At 50.3% G+C, this 18,606-nt stretch overlaps 1 long non-coding RNA gene across 1 annotated transcript; it reads right to left on the minus strand.

Moving 5' to 3' along the window:
- Positions 1–1,913: 1,913 nt before the first annotated feature.
- LOC105604252 (uncharacterized) lies at positions 1,914–9,345 on the minus strand. The gene is made up of 3 exons (XR_001023692.4): positions 9,140–9,345; positions 8,219–8,423; positions 1,914–2,156 (listed from the first exon to the last, which is right to left on the minus strand). It is a non-coding gene; the product is annotated as an uncharacterized LOC105604252 (long non-coding RNA).
- Between the last annotated feature and the right edge of the window lie 9,261 nt (positions 9,346–18,606).

Here is an 18,606-nt window from a genome sequence, read left to right on the forward strand (position 1 = left end):
CCCTGATCCAGGAAGATCCCACAGGCTGCACAGCAACTAAGCCTGGGAGCTACAGCTACTGAATGGAGCGCCCTAAAGCCTGCGCTCTGCGACAAGAGAAGCCACTGCAATGAGAAGCCTGCGCACCACAACTAGAGAGTGGACCCCGCTCACCACAACTGCACGGAAAAGACCCAGCACGGAAAAGACCCAGCACAGCCAAAACAATAACTAGATTTTAAAAATTACAGCTGTGTGTGTATGTGCTAAAGAAAGGGACAGAGGGAAAAGCCAGTGCAGCAAAGTATTAGTTATCAGTGAATCTTGGGAAAGGCCACTTGGGGGTTTATTATACTATTCTTTTCGGCAGGTTTAAGATTTTTTCAAAATAAAAAGGTTGTTTAAAGAGAGTTACTGATTAACACAGTCTGGCATTGGTTTAAACCTTATTAGATGCTAGTTCCGGAGAAGGAAACGGCAACCCACTCCAGTATTCTTGCCTAGAGAATCCTGTGGACAGAGGAGCCTGGTGGGCTGCCATCTGTGGGGTCGCACAGAGTCAGACACGACTAAAGAGACTTAGCAGCAGCAGCAGATGCTAATTCATATTTTTGTGAGATGGGTCCCAAAGTCAGTACCACCCCAAGCTCCCAGGGAAACCCAGGGTCAGGGTCCTCACCCTCATCTGACTTTCACTGCAATGGCCTACCTTCCACTTTTGTATCCACTCTTGGAATCATCCCAGCCCGAGCTGAGAGGCGGGGGATAGGAGGAGGTGGGCGAAGGGGATGAGGAAGACCGTCCTTCCTCTTTCCTCACCTCAGGAATTGTATCTTTTGAGAGTCTGGACAGATTTGTCCACATGGACTAAGTGGTTGGTGTTGAGCGATCTGCGAACAGAAAAGATACTGATTGAGAAGCAGGAATGCTCCTCTGGCTCAGCCTCCTGCCTCTTGGCGACGCCTGAACCTCCAAGTACCAGGAAGGGGTGACGCACGCCCGTCGAGGCATCACTCAGCCCTGGGAAAGCCAGCCTGAGTGTCAACACTCTGGCAGAGAGAAGTGCTAAAGCGCATATTTAAAGATGTCTGAACAGACTTGTTTGAGAGACAACTGGGGCTGTGAAGTAATCCGGATGTCTCCCCCCTGTCTCGGTGTGGAAGGCAGGGTTTGCCTGCAGGCCTCTGACCTTTAATGTCTTTCTGTTATTGTTAGCATTTGACAGAACTTTGCTGAAGACTTGGGGATGACAGAAATCAACACAGAGAGGAGCTTATAATTGCTGCTAGAAGGGCTACTCATTCTTAAGACCCTGCCTGAAACAGAAATCAGTCCAACCTGGGATCTTCCAGGTCTAATGCCTGGGCCAGGACACTGTGCTAGGTACAAACATTTCCCCCATAAACTGACCTCCTGTGGCCCCAGTGGCCCCTGTGAGCCAAGGTCTACTCTCCCCAGTTTCCCCCAGAGTGTAAGCAAGGGTCCAAGAGCCAGGGGGCTGAGTCCAGGCAGAATAGGTCATAGTGGGAAACTAAAGTTCCAGGGAGAACAAGAACACAGGAAACCGAAGAGCTTCTAGCAGAACGATTCAGATCTGCAAAGACAAGGATCTGAGGGAGAGTGATCAGAAAACGGAAGGGGAGGATCTGAATCCATCACCACAACCCAGCTTTCCCTGATGCTTATCAACCATACCCCTGGCCCCTGACGGGGGTGGGTGTCACACTGCAGACTGCGGACAGTGGACCCTCCTAACCAGCTCTATTCTTTAAGGAGCCCCCTCCCTTCCATGGGGACATTGAGGAGCTGTCTTTACACTATCCTTGCACTCCTGGCTACAGTGATCAACCAAAGGAAGGGAGTGTGACTCTGACTGAGTTATTAGCTCCTTAACTGCGATTTTGCATACAAGTAACAGGAGACAGAAGGCCTTTGAAAAATCTGGGATCACTTTATTTACTCTGGGTGATACAAGCCTAGAGGTGTCAGCCTTCCCCATACTCCACACAAAGATCCAATATGAAGGAACGAGGCCAACAGAGAGAGGACTGGAGCCCCAGGGACACTGTTGGTATTTCTCAGCCAAGTTGTTCCTGAGTCCTTTCCAGTCTGTTCATGTCAGTGATGTGAACGAATCTATGCCCACTTTTCTTCTTGGGCTACTTAGAGATGGACTTCTGTGATAGAAGGAAAAGAAATAAAGGGGTGAGGAAGAAAGGGTCCCTGATTAAAATACTGTGTGAGACTCCTTGTCCCCCAGGCTAAGCAGAATTTTTTTCTCATATTTAACTAGAGGGCTTCCCTCATAGCTCAGCTGGTAAAGAATCCACCTGCAATGCAGGAGTCCCTGGTTTGATTCCTGGTTTGGGAAGAGCTGCTGGAGAAGGGATAAGCTACCCACTCCAGTATTCTTGGGCTTCACTTGTGGCTCAGCTGGTAAAGAATCTGCCTGCAATGTGGGAGACCTGGGTTTGATCCCTGGGTTGGGAAGATCCCCTGGAGGACCACTCCAGGGTTCTGGCCTGGAGAATTCTATGGACTATGCAGTCCATGGGGTCGCAAAGAGCCAGACACTACTGAGTAATTTTCACTTTCACAGAGATTACAGTCTCGCGGTTGAAACTAAATGTTGCATAGATTCAGGACTAGGACAACCATTGGGTTTGAGATTCACTGATGGAAACAGAAGAAGAAAACTGTTCTGTTGAGATAAATAGAGACAGATGGGCAGCTTGAGAAAGACATGATTTTTCCAATTCCTGAGGCCCAGTATGTTTCCTGCTTTTCCTTTCTGTGACAATCTCTGAATTCCTACAATACCCTCTGTCTTAGGCTTTTTTGGATCTAAGTGACAGAAACTCACCCAGGCTAACTTAGGCCAAAAAGGTAGTTATAATAGGGTAGATGTCTCCTGGAACCTAGGGACAGGTGGCACCTCTGACCCCAGGAGGACCTAGAAGCCCTTCTCTCTCTGGATCCCATGGTCTGAAGCATCTTAGTTGAGGCCAGCTTCCTTCAGTTCTCTGTGTGCACAAGGCTGAGCATGGCAGCTTCATAGCCCTTGAGTGTACACATTCAAGTGGCCACAGAGATGTCCTGATCACCCTTGTCCAAATGAGGAGAAAGGCTCAGGCCCAGTCTGGGTCAGTATCCACCTCTGCTCTGATCAGCCATGTCTGGCGGAGGGGAGGTCACACTGTACCCCAGCTTCTACAGCCTGCCTCTGGGGAAGGCTCAAGGAGAAGTCCTCGACCACTGTGTTATACCAAGCTGTTTGGGGTGGGTCTTCACTCACTGCCATCAGACAGAGTTGACGAAGGTGCTGACAGCCTTTGGGGCCTGTTTGCCCCTCACCTTTCCTGGTGTGTGGTTCAGCTGGATCAAAGGGCCAGTTCTTTGTAAAGGAGCACAGAGAACATTTTTCCTCACTCCATCTCATGTGAGCAACCAGCATTTGTGATGGTGCCAGCTGACTGTCCCACCCACACCCTACCACAACTAACCCTGAAGGAGTACTGGCCAGTGGCATATTATATGGACTAACAGAGTGTTTTTTAGGCTTCCTTGATGGCTCAGTGGTAAAGAATCTGCCTGCAATGCAGGAGACCCAGGTTCAATCCCTGGGTTGGGAAGATCCTCTGGAGGAGGAAACGGCAGCCCACTCTAGTATTCTTGCCTAGAGAATTTCATGGACAGAGGAGCCTGGCAGGCTACAAGTTCATGGGGTGGCATAGAGTTGGACATGACTGAAGAACTAACATATTATCTGGACCCATCATGCATCCTGTTAGGGTGGCTAAGAATCCTACAGAACATTCCATAGGCAGACTCCTGCCTAGCAGGTACATGACTTGCCCTTTCAGGAAGGGCAGGTACCAATGTTTTACCATCTCAGGACAATCCTGGAACCATACAGACTTAGCACTGAATGGAGAATTCTGGAAGTTGAACGTGATTCTACAGATTTTACTAGGGCTGCAGGGGCTGAGTCAGCCTGAGTCCTGGGCACCTCTCCCATCCTGTGCTTAGGACTCTATAAGAAGTCAGTTCCACCCGGAGGCCAGAGTCTGCCTTCCTGAGCACCTAGTCTGCTCGGTGGAGTCCCTGGAATATGCTTTTAATGTCTCCATTGTCCATGACTACTTGGCAGTAGGAAGCCCAGGATCTAGGGTGGGGATGGGGACTGTCTAATTGAGCACAGGCAGATTGAGGGCTCAAAGTGGGAAGGGCAGCCGGCTGTTTCCCATTCAGTGTTGCTCTTCTGAAATGAAAATATGACTGGCTTGCTGTCAAAGCAGCAGCACATAACTACAGCCTAATATGATTGAAAGGGATAATTCAGAATTTAGAATAAAATATAAAGAAATGCAAACACTCAGGTGTGTCTGGATATCTCCCTCCCTCACTCATCTAGTACTGCCCTGTTCCCTATCACTAATTTTTTTCCTTTAATGTAAGTAGATTACACATTCCTAAATCACCTGGAGCGCTATCTTGGCTTGCTCAAAGCCCAGCTTCCCAGCCCCCATGGGCAGCTTCCTTTTAGCTTTGAGGCTCATGCTGGCAGAGACACGTGACTGCATGAGTGCTCCTGCTGGCAGAGGATGTGTTCCGACAGGACACCTTAACGGTAATAAAAGCATCAGAGCAACAACCTAAGTGGCACAGGGAGGAAGGCACTGGAGAGGGGGCTGCAGCACGAACATATCATTAACTACTGAAGCGACGACAGGCTCCCAGGAAGGAAATGAGAGAGACTTGGGGAAAGCAGAAAGGGCAGGTTAGGAGAGGCAGGACCTCGGCCAGGTCGCTGGGTTTAACGTCATCGGTGAAGAGTCTTGTGGATTACATGTCTCCCATGAGGTGGGATGTGAGGAGGACGGGCACGTGACCTCTCTGGTCTTCTTCCCGAAACCCAGAGCCCCAGTCTAACCAGGAGAACAGCACCACCAGGCAAACCCAAATTGTGAGTCTCAAAATACCCAACCAGTATTCCTCCACAGTTAGGGGCATTAAGAAAGCAAGAAATGTGTGAGAAGCTGTCACAGATCAGAAGAACTAAGATGCGACAACTAAGTGTATCGAGGTATCCTGAATGGAATCCTGGAACAGAAAAAGGACATTAGCGGAAAATCTAGTGAAACTGAATAACATGGAGTGTAGTTAGTTCAGTTCAGTTGCTCAGTTGTGTCTGACTCTTTGAGACCCCATGGACTGCAGCATGCCTGGCTTCCCTGTCCATCACCAACTCCCAAACCTTGCTTAAACTCATGTCCATCGAGTCAGCGATGGCATCCAACCATCTCACCCTGTTGTCCCCTTCTCCTGCCTTCAATCTTTCCCAGCATCATGGTCTTTGCCAATGAGTCTGTTCTTTGCATCAGGTGGTCAAAGTATTGGCACTTCAGCATCAGTCCTTCCAGTGAATACTCAGGACTGATTTCCTTTAGGATGGACTGGTTGGATCTCCTTGCAGTCCAAGGGACTCTCAAGAGTCTTCTCCAACACCACAGTTCAAAAGCATCAATTCTTCGGTGCTCAGCTTTCTTTAGAGTCCAACTCTCACATCCATACATGACTACTGGAAAAATCAGAGCTTTGACTAGACGGACCTTTGTTGGCAAAATAATGTCTCTGTTTTTTGATATGCTATCTAGGTTGGTCATAGCTTTTCTTCCAAGGAGCAAGGGCCTTTTAATTTCATGGTGGTATCACCATCTGCAGTGATTTTGGAGCCCCCCAAAATAAATTCTCCCACTGTCGCCATTGTTTCCCCATCTATTTGCCATGAAGTGATGGGACCAGATGCCATGATCTTAGTTTTCTGAATGTTGAGCTTTAAGCCAACTTTTTCACTCTCCTCTTTCACTTTCATCAAGAGGCTCTTTAGTTCTTCGCTTTCTGCCATAAGGGTGGTGTCATCTGTGTATCTGAGGTTGTTGATATTTCTCCAGGCAATCTTGATATCAGCTTGTGCTTCATCCAGCCCAGCATTTTGCATGATATACTCTTCATATAAATTAAATAAGCAGGATGACAACATACAACCTTGACGTACTCTTTCCCTATTTGGAACCAGTCTGTTGTTCCATGTCCAGTTCTAACTGTTGCTTAATGACCTGCATACAGATTTCTCAGGAGGCAGGTCAAGTGGTCTGGTATTCCCATCTCTTTCAGAATTTTCCAGTTTGTTTGTTGTGATCCACACAGTCAAAGGCTTTGGCATAGTCAATAAAGCAGAAATAGATGTTTTTCTGGAACTCTCTTGCTTTTCCATGATCCAGCGGATGTTGGCAATTTGATCTCTGGTTCCTCTGTTTTTTCTAAAACCAGCTTGAACATCTGAAAGTCTATGGTTCACGTACTGCTGAAGCTGGCTTGGAGAATTTTGAGCATTACTTCGCTAGCATGTAAGATGAGTACAATTGTGTGGTAGTTTGAGCATTCTTTGGCATTACCTTTCTTTGGGATTGGAAGGAAAACTGACCTTTTCCAGTCCTGTGGCCTCTGCTGAGTTTTCCAAATTTGCTGGCATATTGAGTGAAGCACTTTGACAGCATCATCTTTTAGGGTTTGAAATAGCTCAACTGGAATTCCATCACCTTCACTAGCTTTGTTCATACTGATGCTTCCTAAGGCCCACTTGACTTCTCATTCAAGGATGTCTGGATCTAGGTGAGTGATCACACCATCGTGGTTATCTGGGTCATGAAGATCTTTTTTGTATAATTCTCTGTGTATTCTTGCCACCTCTTCTTAATATATTCTGCTTCTGTTAGGTCCATACCGTTTCTGTCCTTTATTGTGCCCATCTTTGCCTGAAATATTCCCTTGGTATCACAAATTTTCTTGAAGAGATCTCTAGTCTTTCCCATTCTATTGTTTTCCTCTATTTCTTTACATTGATCACTGAGGAAGGCTTTCTTATCTCTCCATGCTATTCTTTGGAACTCTGCATCAAAATGGGTATATCTTTCCTTTTCTCCTTTGTCTTTGCTTCTCTTCTTAGCTGTTTGTAAGTCCTCCTCAGACAACCATTTTGCCTTTTTGCATTTCTTTTTCTTGGGGATGGTCTTGATCACTGCCTCCTGTACAATGTCAAAAACCTCCATCCATAGTTCTTCAGGCACTCTATCAGATCTAGGCCCTTAAATCTATTTGTCACTTCTATTGTATAATTGTAAGAGATTTGATTTACATCATACCCAAACGGTCTAGTGGTTTTCCCTACTTTCTTCAATTTAAGTCTGAATTTTGCAATAAGGAGTTCATGATCTGAGCCACAGTCAGCTCCTGGTCTTATTTTTGCTGACTGTATAGAGCTTCTCCATCTTTGGCTACAAAGAATATAATCAATCTGATTTCAGTGTTGACCATCTGGTGATGTCCATGAGTAGAGTCTTCTCTTATGTTGTTGGAAGAGGGTGTTTGCTATGACCAGTGCATTCTCCTAGCAAAACTCTATTAGCCTTTGCCCTGTTTCATTCTGTATTCCAAGGCCAAATTTACCTGTTACTCCAGGCATTTCTTGACTTCCTACTTTTGCATTCCAGTCCCCTATAAGGAAAAGGACATCTTTTTTGGGTGTTAGTTCTAGAAGGCCTTGTAGGTCTTCATAGAACCATTCAACTTCAGCTTCTTCAGCATTACTGGTCGGGGCATAGACTTGGATTACTGAGATATTGAATGGTTTGCCTTGGAAACAGAGATCATTCTGTCATTTTTGAGGTTGCATTCAAGTACTGCATTTCAGACTCTTTTGTTGACTATGATGGCTGCTCCATTTCTTCTAAGGGATTCTTGCCCACAGTAGTAGATATAATGGTCATCTGAGTTAAATTTGCCCATTCCAGTCCATTTTAATTAGTAATACACTAATATTTTTGCTTAGCTGGGACAAATACATTATGGTAATACAAGGCTTTAACAATAGGGGGCGCTGGGTGAGGGGGTATATGGAAACTCCATACTATGCAACTTTTCTGTGAATTTAAAACTATTCTGGGATTTAAAGTTTCGTTATTGTTGTTTTCAGGTAATGCAGGGATTGTGGTGGGGAGGGCACCACTGAGTCTGGCTTTCTGGTTGGAGGGAGAAGGAAGGTTTGATAGGAAAAAGTCCTAGGAAATCTGAAGGAGGACCAGAGAGGCTGCCGGTCTTGGATGACACAGGCATCCTTGCCTCCAGCATCCCTGAGGAAGTGGCTTCCTACAAATGAGGTTAGCAAGGCTTCCCTTACCAGGGGATGGCAGAGAGAGAGATCCAGAGCTGAACTTCACCAATCACTCAGGAAAATCCTGTTAAAATGCAGATTCTGACTCATCTGGTCTGGGAGAGGCCGAGCTTCTGCTTTTCTAACTTGCTTCCAGCTGGTGCTTATGCTGTTGGTCTCAGGACCACACTTGGAGTTGCAAGAGGCTGGAGAGATGGATGTCACCACTCACCTAGAAAGGGGGTTAAAGCGATGCTGAAAGTGAAGCTGGACGATTCAACTTCTCCAGGACCTGAGAAGAGGGGCAGGCTTGTAAGGTGCTCCCCTCACCCCATAAGCAGAGTCAGAAAGCAGGTCCAGTTCTGATCGGCTGCAAACTGCCACACTGCATGGTGCCCTAGCCTCAGCCTCGTGTCCCCATCTGCACGAGGACACCCCAACTCCCAGTGCCTGTGTCTTTAGGTGGATCTGGGGATTGAATGGGAGAGTCTTGGCACATAGCGCAACTCTGTGTTGGAATGACTGGGGCCCTGCTTCAGATGACTAACAAAGATTGTGTTTCCTGTTTCTTTATTAACATGGCTGTACCCTCATGAAATCATTTTTGCTTTATTTATTCAGTCATTCAGTTACTCAACAGATACATATCGAAAGCCTGTCTCATGCTTCCAAAGACTTCGCTGTCCAAAATCTCCAGTCTTGGGGAATCCAGGTTTATTGAAGGTTAGAGCTGAAGAAGGGGGAAACACCCGCTGGATCTCACCTCCGCTTGCCAAGTCCCATCTGTCTTTCTCCCTCTGCTATGCTCCCTCCCTCTGACCTCCTTCTCTGGCTGGGTCCACAAAAGAGAGAAACCTGCCCCTGAGGGCTGCCTCTCTTCCTCCAGGGAGTCTCCTGGTGATGGCATGGATCCCACCTGTCCCAGGCTCCCTTGCCTCTGGGGCTTACCTCCCCTTTCTCTGGCAGGAGGGCTTTGGCCGGAACCTCAGTCATTCCCTCGCTGCTGTCTTCCCAGGGACAGGGCCCATGATTTCCTGCTCATCCTCAAACTCAACATATACAAACATTTATATGCACTGTCACAGGAGTTTCAGAATCAGATCAAGGTGCTTTCCTCACGGCAGACACCGGAAAAGAGAGATCTCGGTTGTTGATTTCTGCTGACTCACAGGCCCTTTAGGAATCTGCTAACAGCAAACGATGCGTCATCACCCAGAAAAACATGCTCAAGCACAGCTGCAGCGGATTCTGGGCACTGGGTGAAGAATGCCGGGTCCAGAGGCTCCAGTCAGCTTAGGGATCCATGCAGAGCACAGCCAGACGACAGGCTGAGGGGGCGGGTGTGAGGAAAGCCCGGGTTTCAGTGTCATCACATTGCCCCTGTGCCCCCAAGTCCCCAGCTCCATCAGTGGTCATGCACGACACCCTTCACACATCCCCGCAGGTCAGGTCTGTAGCCCGTACACCTGCCCAGCCAGTGCCTCCTGTTGGTGGCTTCTCCTGGGCCCTGGGAATCTCAGCGCATCATCCCTCTGGGTGGAAACGCTGGGCCACTTCTCGCTGGCCTGTGGCTGATTCCACTCCCACTACTCAGGACCCCCCCAGCACCCTCCAGCATTAGTCTTCCTCCTCTTGGGCTCGAGCCAGCACCAAAGAATAATGCACCTTTCCCCAGCGCAGAAGTCCACAGACCTTAACTCAGAACCCAGAGGGAGGGGGAGATCCAAATGGATAAAGACTGTCCGCTGTCCCCAGGACATCTCCCTGATCCCAGATCCTGGCCATCAAGCTGGTCTTGGCTTCTGCCTTCCCATATCCTTATCCCTGTCTCAAGGACTTTCCTTCTTTTCTTGAGGGATCTTAGTTCCTGACCAGGGGTTGGACCCGGGGTAGAGTCATAACCACTGCGTGTATGAGTACTAAGTTGCTTCAGTCGTGTCCAGCTCTTTGTGACCCTAGGGACTATAACCCCCCAGGCTCCTCTGTCCATGGGGATTTTCCAGGAAAGAATACTGGGTTGCTGTGCCCTCCTCCAGGGGATCTTCCCAACCCAGGGATCAAACCTGCATCTCTTAAGTCTCCCACACTGGCAGGCAAGCTCTTTACCACTAGTACCACCTGGGAATTCCCTCAGGGACCTTCCTTCTTAAGTGACCCCTTTATGACTTTTTTCCCTCAGGCTCCCTCTCGTCCCCTGCTCTGTCCCTGTCTTCCTCAGGGGCTCTATGTGAGGAAGATGTGGCTGTCCCCAGGAACGAAGAAAATGCTAGTTTTCTACAAAATTCCATGAGCCCCTTCTTTGTTTATCACACCTGAGTTTTAGCTGGCATATGGTCACATAGCGGAAGCCTATACTTCCCAACATCCTTGCAGCTGAGGTGAGTCTGGGCAAGGGAATTCTGATAGCTATGAGGAGGTCAGCTGTAGACAACTTTCAAGTTTTGCTATTAAAAGAAATGGGTATGTGTTCCTCTTATCCTTTCCTTCTTCCTACTGACTGGGAGGCAGACATAATGGCAGGAGCTAGAGCAGCCAATTTGAGCCCACTGATAGGAGCCGCTGCAGAAGGAACGGGTGACCCACTCCAATATTCTTGCCTGGGAAATCCCAAGGACAGAAGAGCCCAGGGGGCGACAGTCCGCAGGGTTGCGAAGTCGGACATGACTTAGCACCACCACCGTGAGAGCCACCATGCGCCTCAAACAGTGACCAATACGTAGGAGGTGCTCAATAAAGAAATTTTTGGAGGGGCTTCACTCATTTGATCTTCACAAAAATCCTAATAGGCAGAATTACTGTGTCATTGTTTATTATCATCCCACCTTTACAGATGAGGAACCTCAGACACAGAGGGGTTAACTTCGTAAGGTCACGAAGGGTAGGATTTGAGCCCAGGCAACCTGGTGAATCTGCTGTTAATTGTGACAGCATACAGACTGTGATGGGGCTTCCCAGGTAGCGCTAGTGGTGAAGAACCCACCTGCCAATGCAGGAGATATAATGAGACGCTGGTTCCATCTCTGGGCCAGGAAGATCCCCTGGAGGGGTGCGTGGCAACCCACTCCAGTGTTCTTTCCTAGAGACTCGCATGGACAGAGGAGCCTGGTGGGCTACAGTCCATGGAGTCACAAAGAGTTGGACACGACTGACTGCACAAACATAGACTGTTCTGTGAAGAGGAGCAGACATCTATCCCATTTAGCCTCTGTATTTGGGGGCCTCCTTGTTATAGCAGCTTAGATATCCCTTCATATACCCTCTGTGATCTCCCAGAGGTGGCTGTGGGTCTCCCCATCGCCTAAGGCCTGAGTATGAGCCCCTCAAATGCCAGTTGACAGGGAGGCAGACCCTCCTAAGAGGCCGCTGAGGGCGGCTTTCTAGGGGCTGAAGACTGCAAATTGAATACTTGCCTTTTTACTGTAGCCTTGGTACTATTAAAAATTGGCAGTCTCCCATCCTGCTTGGATCACCAGCTCCTGAAGTACCTACACGTGCTCACAAGCCCTCCCTTTCCTCCAACTTATCATCTCAAAGACATGGGCACACCCACACTATTCCCCAAAGGGTAATGTTTTGTCTGTTATTTAAATCAACCAACATTTCAACAGTCTGTTGTTTACAGTTTACAAGGCACCACCCCAAAATCTAGGCATGGAAAGATACCCAGGATCTACGTCCGCTTTCCTCCCGAGCTGTAGCAGCAGTGTCAGGCTTCAGTGGAAAAAAAAAACCCAGTAAGTTTCAGGAAAAGATGCATGTTCTTTTCTTATTTCTACATACACGTGCACCCATCTATATGTTGGTGAAAAAGCAACTCCCTCTTTGGAAATCATGGCTACTCAGGAGCACTCTAGAACAGAGCACGTCTGAGTGTCACTCCCATTTCACAGATGAAGAAACTGGCTTTAGACAAGTCAAGGCCTAGACCTCAAGGCCAGTGTGAGTGAGACCCCTGTCCCACACCTCAAAGCCCTGCTCTTCTCATCAGACCTGCCTCCTGTTGTTCTAGGTCAATGTCATTCTAGGTTATTGTCCCCATCGTCCACCCAGCTCACTACTCTCTACCCTACCTCCCTACCTCACTACTCCCTACCCCACCCTCTGCCATAGAAGGAAACCAGAGACAGGGATCTCTGGGGGTCTCAGGCAGTCTCTCCAGGGGGAGGTTTTCTGGCAGGGCACCACTGCCTACTTACGACCAATAACCCAGATCGTTCAAGGCAGTGGGTCTCCCCCAGCGACAGAGGAGTCCCAATTGCCTGGAGAGCATGATAAAAATGTACCAGCTAGCAACCCCCTCCCAACTCCTGATCCAGGTTCAGCCTTCTGTGGTTTTTTTAACAAGTTCTCCCCAACCCCTCACCCCTGGCAGGTGTACTTAACCCATGACCACTTTGTTAATACTGGAAACTGACTCAAGGTAAGCCCCTTCGTGTGAAGGGTGAGGACATGGCTGTTTCCCCCTTTGTTTTCCCACAGAGATCAGTTACATTTCTTCAGTGTGAGAGGTAGGCTGGGAAGAAAATGTGGGAGCAGTGTAGAGACCTCAGGGCACTGCAAGTGGAATGTCCTCATGTGCCCAAAAGGAGGAGAAATCTCTGAAGTCGGGGCGGGGTGGGGGAGCGGGTTCCTCCTGAACTTATTAACATCTCATGTCTCTCTCTGAAGTTCTTGAATAATAACTGGCATTTGTACTGAGATTTTACAAAGACCTTTTGGGAACATTAGGTTCATCCAGGCCTCAATATTACCTTCTGAGGCAGGGATTACTGTCCCCAACTCACAGATGGAGAAACTGAGGCTCAGAGGGATGAAGTGACTTGCCAAAGTCCCACAGCTAGGAAGTCACAGGCATAAGCCCCCAGGCTATCTGATCCCTAATTACAGGCATGATTTCCTCTGTGGTAAGCCATTCTGAGGGTGAGGGGAGGGGGGAGGTTCTATACTCCTCACAGACCAGCGTGCACAAGAATCCAGGAAGGGGCAGAGAGGGAGGGGGCTCCCATGCCAAAGGGAAGAGTCTCAGGTCTGGTTCCCTGGGATTCCATTTGGGTGGCTCTGGAGTACCAGCCCTGAAATCTGCATTTTCCCAAGCTCAGATTGGCATCCAGCCAGGCACATCAGCCAAGGCTCCCCTGCTGCCTTCCCATCCTAGACGTGGAGAGAAGGGCACACGAGGTGTTCTGGCTTGAAGTGCAGTGACTGTGAGGACCCCCAGATGTCCACACTGGAGAGAGGAGGAAGCGCCATGCCCCTTCATGGGAAATTACTGAAGACCCCAAGAGAGAAAGGATACGGAAGGAAAAGGGCAGAAACCCCCACTTCTACCATTTTCCCCGTCTAAGGCCTGAGTTTAAGACATCTCATTTTCATGGGCTACTTAGAGTAACTGGAAATGCCCAATATTTGTGGTTTACTTTGATCTGTGTCCGTGTGAGCAGGAGGGGGCCTGGATCAGAGGTCTGGGAGACCTATACAGAATCACAGAACATCACCCGAAGTGAGAGGTTGTCACCAGACTTCATTTGGGAGGGACTTCAAAGCCCTCTACCCCTCCTCTGTCACACACATACATTGCTCCCTCTCTTCTCTAAGGACAGTGCCAAATCCAAGGGCAAAGACCTAGAGTAACCTTTACAGACTGCCTCATCCCACAGCTGACCAGGGTTCCTGCCCTCTCTGACCTTGCTTCTCCTAATAGTCCAGGCCTGGAGAATGTCTTGCAAGGGGTGGGAGTGGATCTGAGAATTGGGGCTCTGGTGAGTGTGGCTGTCCCAAGGTCAGGTGTTCGGTGTCAACAGGAGATGGTGGCCGCCTGGGTGAGCAAGAGGAAGTACTTGGTAAATGTAGAAATCAGTGTGTGTCAACCATGAGAGGGCCGTCTTGGGGGTTCTCTGTTGGGGAATAACTGGTGGTCACCTGAAAATCCTGGAGTCTTGGCTCTTCTAGAAGTGCCAGACACACTGTCATCACTTCTCACCACTTTTTAGGTAGCTCTGAGTGGACTGACCTGCTGGTACTCATCCTTCCCCTGACTTTCTATCTGGAGATTACTACCCATGAAACACACCCTGTTCTGACAGGCTTGACAATCATAGTATAGAGGAAGAAATTTATAACTTGCCAGACACTGTGTCAGTTGGGGGTGTGGGCTAGCAGCAGAAAGAGCACAGAACTAGCAGTAGGGGTGGAACCCTAGAGCAGAGTCATTTCTTCCTTGTGCAAACCCATAAATATCAGAAAAGCCTCTTATGCCCGTTTGGGTAAGGGACCTCCTTTCTGACCGCAGAGGATGGCTGTGATGTCTGCCCGCAGATCAGATCAGGATCAGAGACACAGATCCTGCCTCTTGCCTTGAGTTTTACAGCCCGTCAGCACGGTAGCCTGCAGCAGTACCGACCTATGGACAGCAGAGGGAGCTCTTGCCTAACCTTTCCCGCGTGGAGGCCGTTGCGAGGGCTTGAATTTTGGGAGCGAGGAGGGTTCTGAATTTGCTTCCGAAGTCCCGGGTGACTGCAGTGGAGCGCCTGGCTGGAGTAGGAACAGGGACAACTAGGCACTCATAATTTCCCCTTAAGGCACTCGCCCAGAAGAAGAAGTAGCTTCTTGCGACGCCCCAAAGTGAAAGTGTGAGTCGCTCGTCATGTCCGAGTCTTTGCGACCCCATGGACTGTATAGCCCGCCAGGCTCCTCTGTTCATGGGATTCGCTAGGCAAAAATACTCGAGTGGATTGCTATTCCCTTCTCCAGGGAATCTTCCCGACCCAGGGATCGAACCAGGGTCTCTGTACTGCAGGCTGTTTATCGTCTGAGCCACAATAAAGCCCAAGGAGGACCGTTTTTACGCTCAACGGCCCCCGTACCCCCGGCGCACCAGCAGAGACACGGGTTTGCGCCTTTCTCAGCCCTACTCCATGTCCAGCTCCTGAAAGAACGTCCCTGGCATCTGTGGGTTCCAAGGATGTGCCCCTCAGTTGCACCCTTGCTCTTTTCTTGCCGTGGCCCTCTCCTAATGGCGAAGTGCCAAAAAGTGGAGGTGAAGCGTGCTCACGTAAGGGCTTGTGGTGTGAGGGTGAGACTTTGGGGTTCTAGGTGGGGTTGAGGGAAAAGCGGGGGTTGAAGGGTGCGTGCTGCTGTTGCACGTCTCCACAAATGCCACTAGGTGGCACTCCAAGCCCGCGTCTCAGAGAAGCGCAAGCTTTTGGAAGAGCTTGGCTGCAAGTGCTCCGGATTTAGCTTGAAGACTAGGGAGGGCTACAGAAGGGATCTGAGTCTGAGGGTCCTCCTCATTGCAACAGAAGGATGGACCTGGTATTTGGCGGGGGGGGGGGGCGCTGTGAAGCAACTATATTTCCCAGAAGGGCTTGGAAAGGGTGAGGAGAAGGGAGGGAAGGCATGGCACATATTGTGGGGGATAGAGGGTGAATCCCCCAGACTTTCCTCAGGAGCTGGTGAAGGGTCAGAGGATCCTCAGTTATTTTAATATATCTTCAGATTAAAACCTGTAAAACCTCCAGCTTTATAGGTTTTGTTCCGAGGCCACTGGGAGAATTGGGGGTTTTAGAATCTGAATTCAGCCTGGAAACTTAAAAAAAAAAAAAAAAAAAGCCCGATTCTGTCCATTTGTCTGCTTTTCTCCCAGGATTTGTGGGTCTGTTTATCACCTTCTGCCCTGGGCCTTCCATACTCCATCCTGTGCAACCAGAAGCCACGGAGAGAAATCTCCAGATCTTTGGCCTCTTTCTTTGCTCTTCCTTCAGAACCCTCAACGTCGTCTACTCCCTCTAGGAAATCTGCCCCAAGCTTTGAAGACCTTCTCTCCACAGCCCTCCCCCACCCAGTCCAGGATGAAAGGGGAAGGGGCTCTAACTGCATCTGACTCACGCACTTCTCTGGGTCAGAGTTGGTCTCTCCAGGACACCCCGGAGTCACTTGCCCCTTCCTCTGCTTGAGGTCTTCCCTGAACTGATCCATCGGGCCCCAGTTTAGCTTCTCTCCAAGACCTGCAAATTACTGAGACACTAATGTCCCAAACTTGAGGGATCCTCCCCATATGCCGAGGCTTGACCCAGAGGTCTCCTTCCTTCCCGGCTCTAGCCCTCCGAGTTCAATCCGCAGCCGCTGTGGAGGGAAAGGAGGACCCGAAGAGGCCGAGTCCACAGCAAGCGTTAATCCCATCCCGCCATCTGGGAAATGGAGGTCCGATGAGGGGTGCTAGAAACCTTCATGCGCTGGCAGCCTCGACAAGCGCAGAACGAGGCCTGGCCCAGCGAACTGGGAACTCTTAGGTGAAACTCAGACCCGCTGGCTTCCTCTCCTAAAGGGGCGGGGCGGGGGGTGGCAGGAAGAGGTTACGTTCTCCTTAAGGGGAGATAGAAACCTAGGTTCAGAAACTGCAGGGAGCCGGGACTGGGACGCGGAGCAGCGATGCTTCTTCCCCTGCGACCCAGGCCTACCCTCCAAGCTCCAGAAACCTTCGCATCCTCAGAGGTTGCCAATCTCCTGGGATGGGGTAGGTGGGTTTGGAAAGGATGCTCCATCTCCCTTTAGGCCTGCAAAGTCCCCTCAACAGTCTAGGCCCTCGCTCCCTGTCCCTGCCAGTGGCAGCGTGGTGGAGGCTCCAAGGGCGGAGCGCGGGGATACGGGAAAGTGGGGGCCTGCCGAGTGGGTGGCCTGGGACAAAACAAACCCAGGATTCTGGGAGAAACTAGGAGAAATGGAGGTCTGGGTGACTGCCGCCCCAAGGTGACCCTTTTCGAAGTACCACGCGCTGCCAGGCCTCCTGGGGAATAGAGCTCTCCCCTGAGAGTCCCCTCCTCCTCCCCGAGGCCAGAGGTATTAGTGCTGCTTCATCAGAGCTCATTTCCTGCGAAAATGGAAACATATCCGGAGTTCCTAATAAAGTGAATGGCGAGGCTTCGGGTGTAATTGGGCTTCCGGTTGGTGGCTATTTCCTTCAATTGACAGTGGAAAAAATATAAACCCACACCTCCCAGATACAATTGTATGATTGTCAGAAAGAGGTGCAGGATGAATTCGCCCAGACTCGGAGGCAGTACCTGAGAAGTGGGCACAAACCCTCACCCAGACCAAGGGACCCAGGAGCCCCGGACCTCCACACCGACCCTACATCCAAGCCCGAGCCTCCGCAAGCTCCTCGGCCTCTCCTCCCATCCTGAGTTCCGCCCAGCCTCTGCCGGCTGAAAACGCCAGATCTTAAGACGCTGGGGCGGGTGGGTCTTTTCCTTGCTCTGAAAGGAGTGTCCTACGGTGCCGGGGGCGGGGACGGGGGTGGGGGAGGTGGCTGAGAGTCCCGGACCCCTGTCCCAGACCGCGTGCGCCGGCTGCATATTTCTATGCATAATCCAATTTTCTCCATGATTATCTAGTTAAACTCTTTAACAACAGCTACATAATTAGAATTTGGATTCCCATTAATTTTCCCTGGGCCTCGAACCATTTGCAGCTCACACTGGTAATTAATGCGATACATCACTAACTTTACCCAGTGCCGGCCAGCCGGGCTCAGGTCGCTCAGCCCACTCCAGGCGCCCTTGTGCGGCGAGTCCCTGACTCCAGACCCGGCTTTCCGAGTGGGGGCCGTTTTCCTTCCTCCAAAGCCAAATGCCTTGGTCCGCGTAACCAAACACTTCTTTCCAGGAAATTTCACAATTAAAAATATTTATCGGGAGCAGATTTACGTTTCTGGGTTTCCAGTCTCGGGGCGTCTGGGTAGGCTATTAAGAGTAATTAGCATCTTTTGCGCATGCAGATTTACTCCGCTCATTGCCACATAACTCATCCCTAAAAGCCAGCGTAGTCGAACACTGGCGCCGCCGCCAGAGCTACCGCCCCCGCCTGGGTCTGGCTAGGGCTCCCCCGGTCCCGAGCCCCTGTGTGCTGCCCACTCCTAGTTAATCTAGCCCAGAGGCTTGCTCCAGGCCCAGGAGGCTGCGCGCCAAGCGAGGAGTTTCCCACCCTGGAGAAGACTGACGCCGACCTCAGGCAGCAGGGGAGAAGGCTCAAGCCAGGCTCTTCCCCTGTGTCGGGGCCCACGGTCTGGACCCGCGACGGTGCGTTTGTGTGCGCCAGCGAGTAGGCATGCCTGTGTGTGCAAGATAGCGTGCGCGCGAGTGCACGTGCATGTGGCTGCTAGTGCGCGTTCCTGAAAGTGTACGAGGTGCCCGTGGAAAACCAGCGCCTCTACCCCGACCTCTAGCCCATCCCTTCCCAGGACCGCAGATCAAAGGCCAGTCCTAGGCCACCCAGCTAGGGCGCTGAGGTTCAGAGGGAGACTCGGGCCCCTGCCTTGCCTTGATTTCCCTTCTACAGAGCCGGCCCCAGCCAGCCAGAGGGCCCGGAACGCGCAGCGCGGGGCGAAAGGGAAAATGGGAGGCCTGACGGCCGCTCACATC

The sequence above is a fragment of the Ovis aries genome, chromosome 22, assembly GCF_016772045.2.
Source record: "Ovis aries strain OAR_USU_Benz2616 breed Rambouillet chromosome 22, ARS-UI_Ramb_v3.0, whole genome shotgun sequence".
Lineage (NCBI taxonomy): Eukaryota > Metazoa > Chordata > Mammalia > Artiodactyla > Bovidae > Ovis > Ovis aries.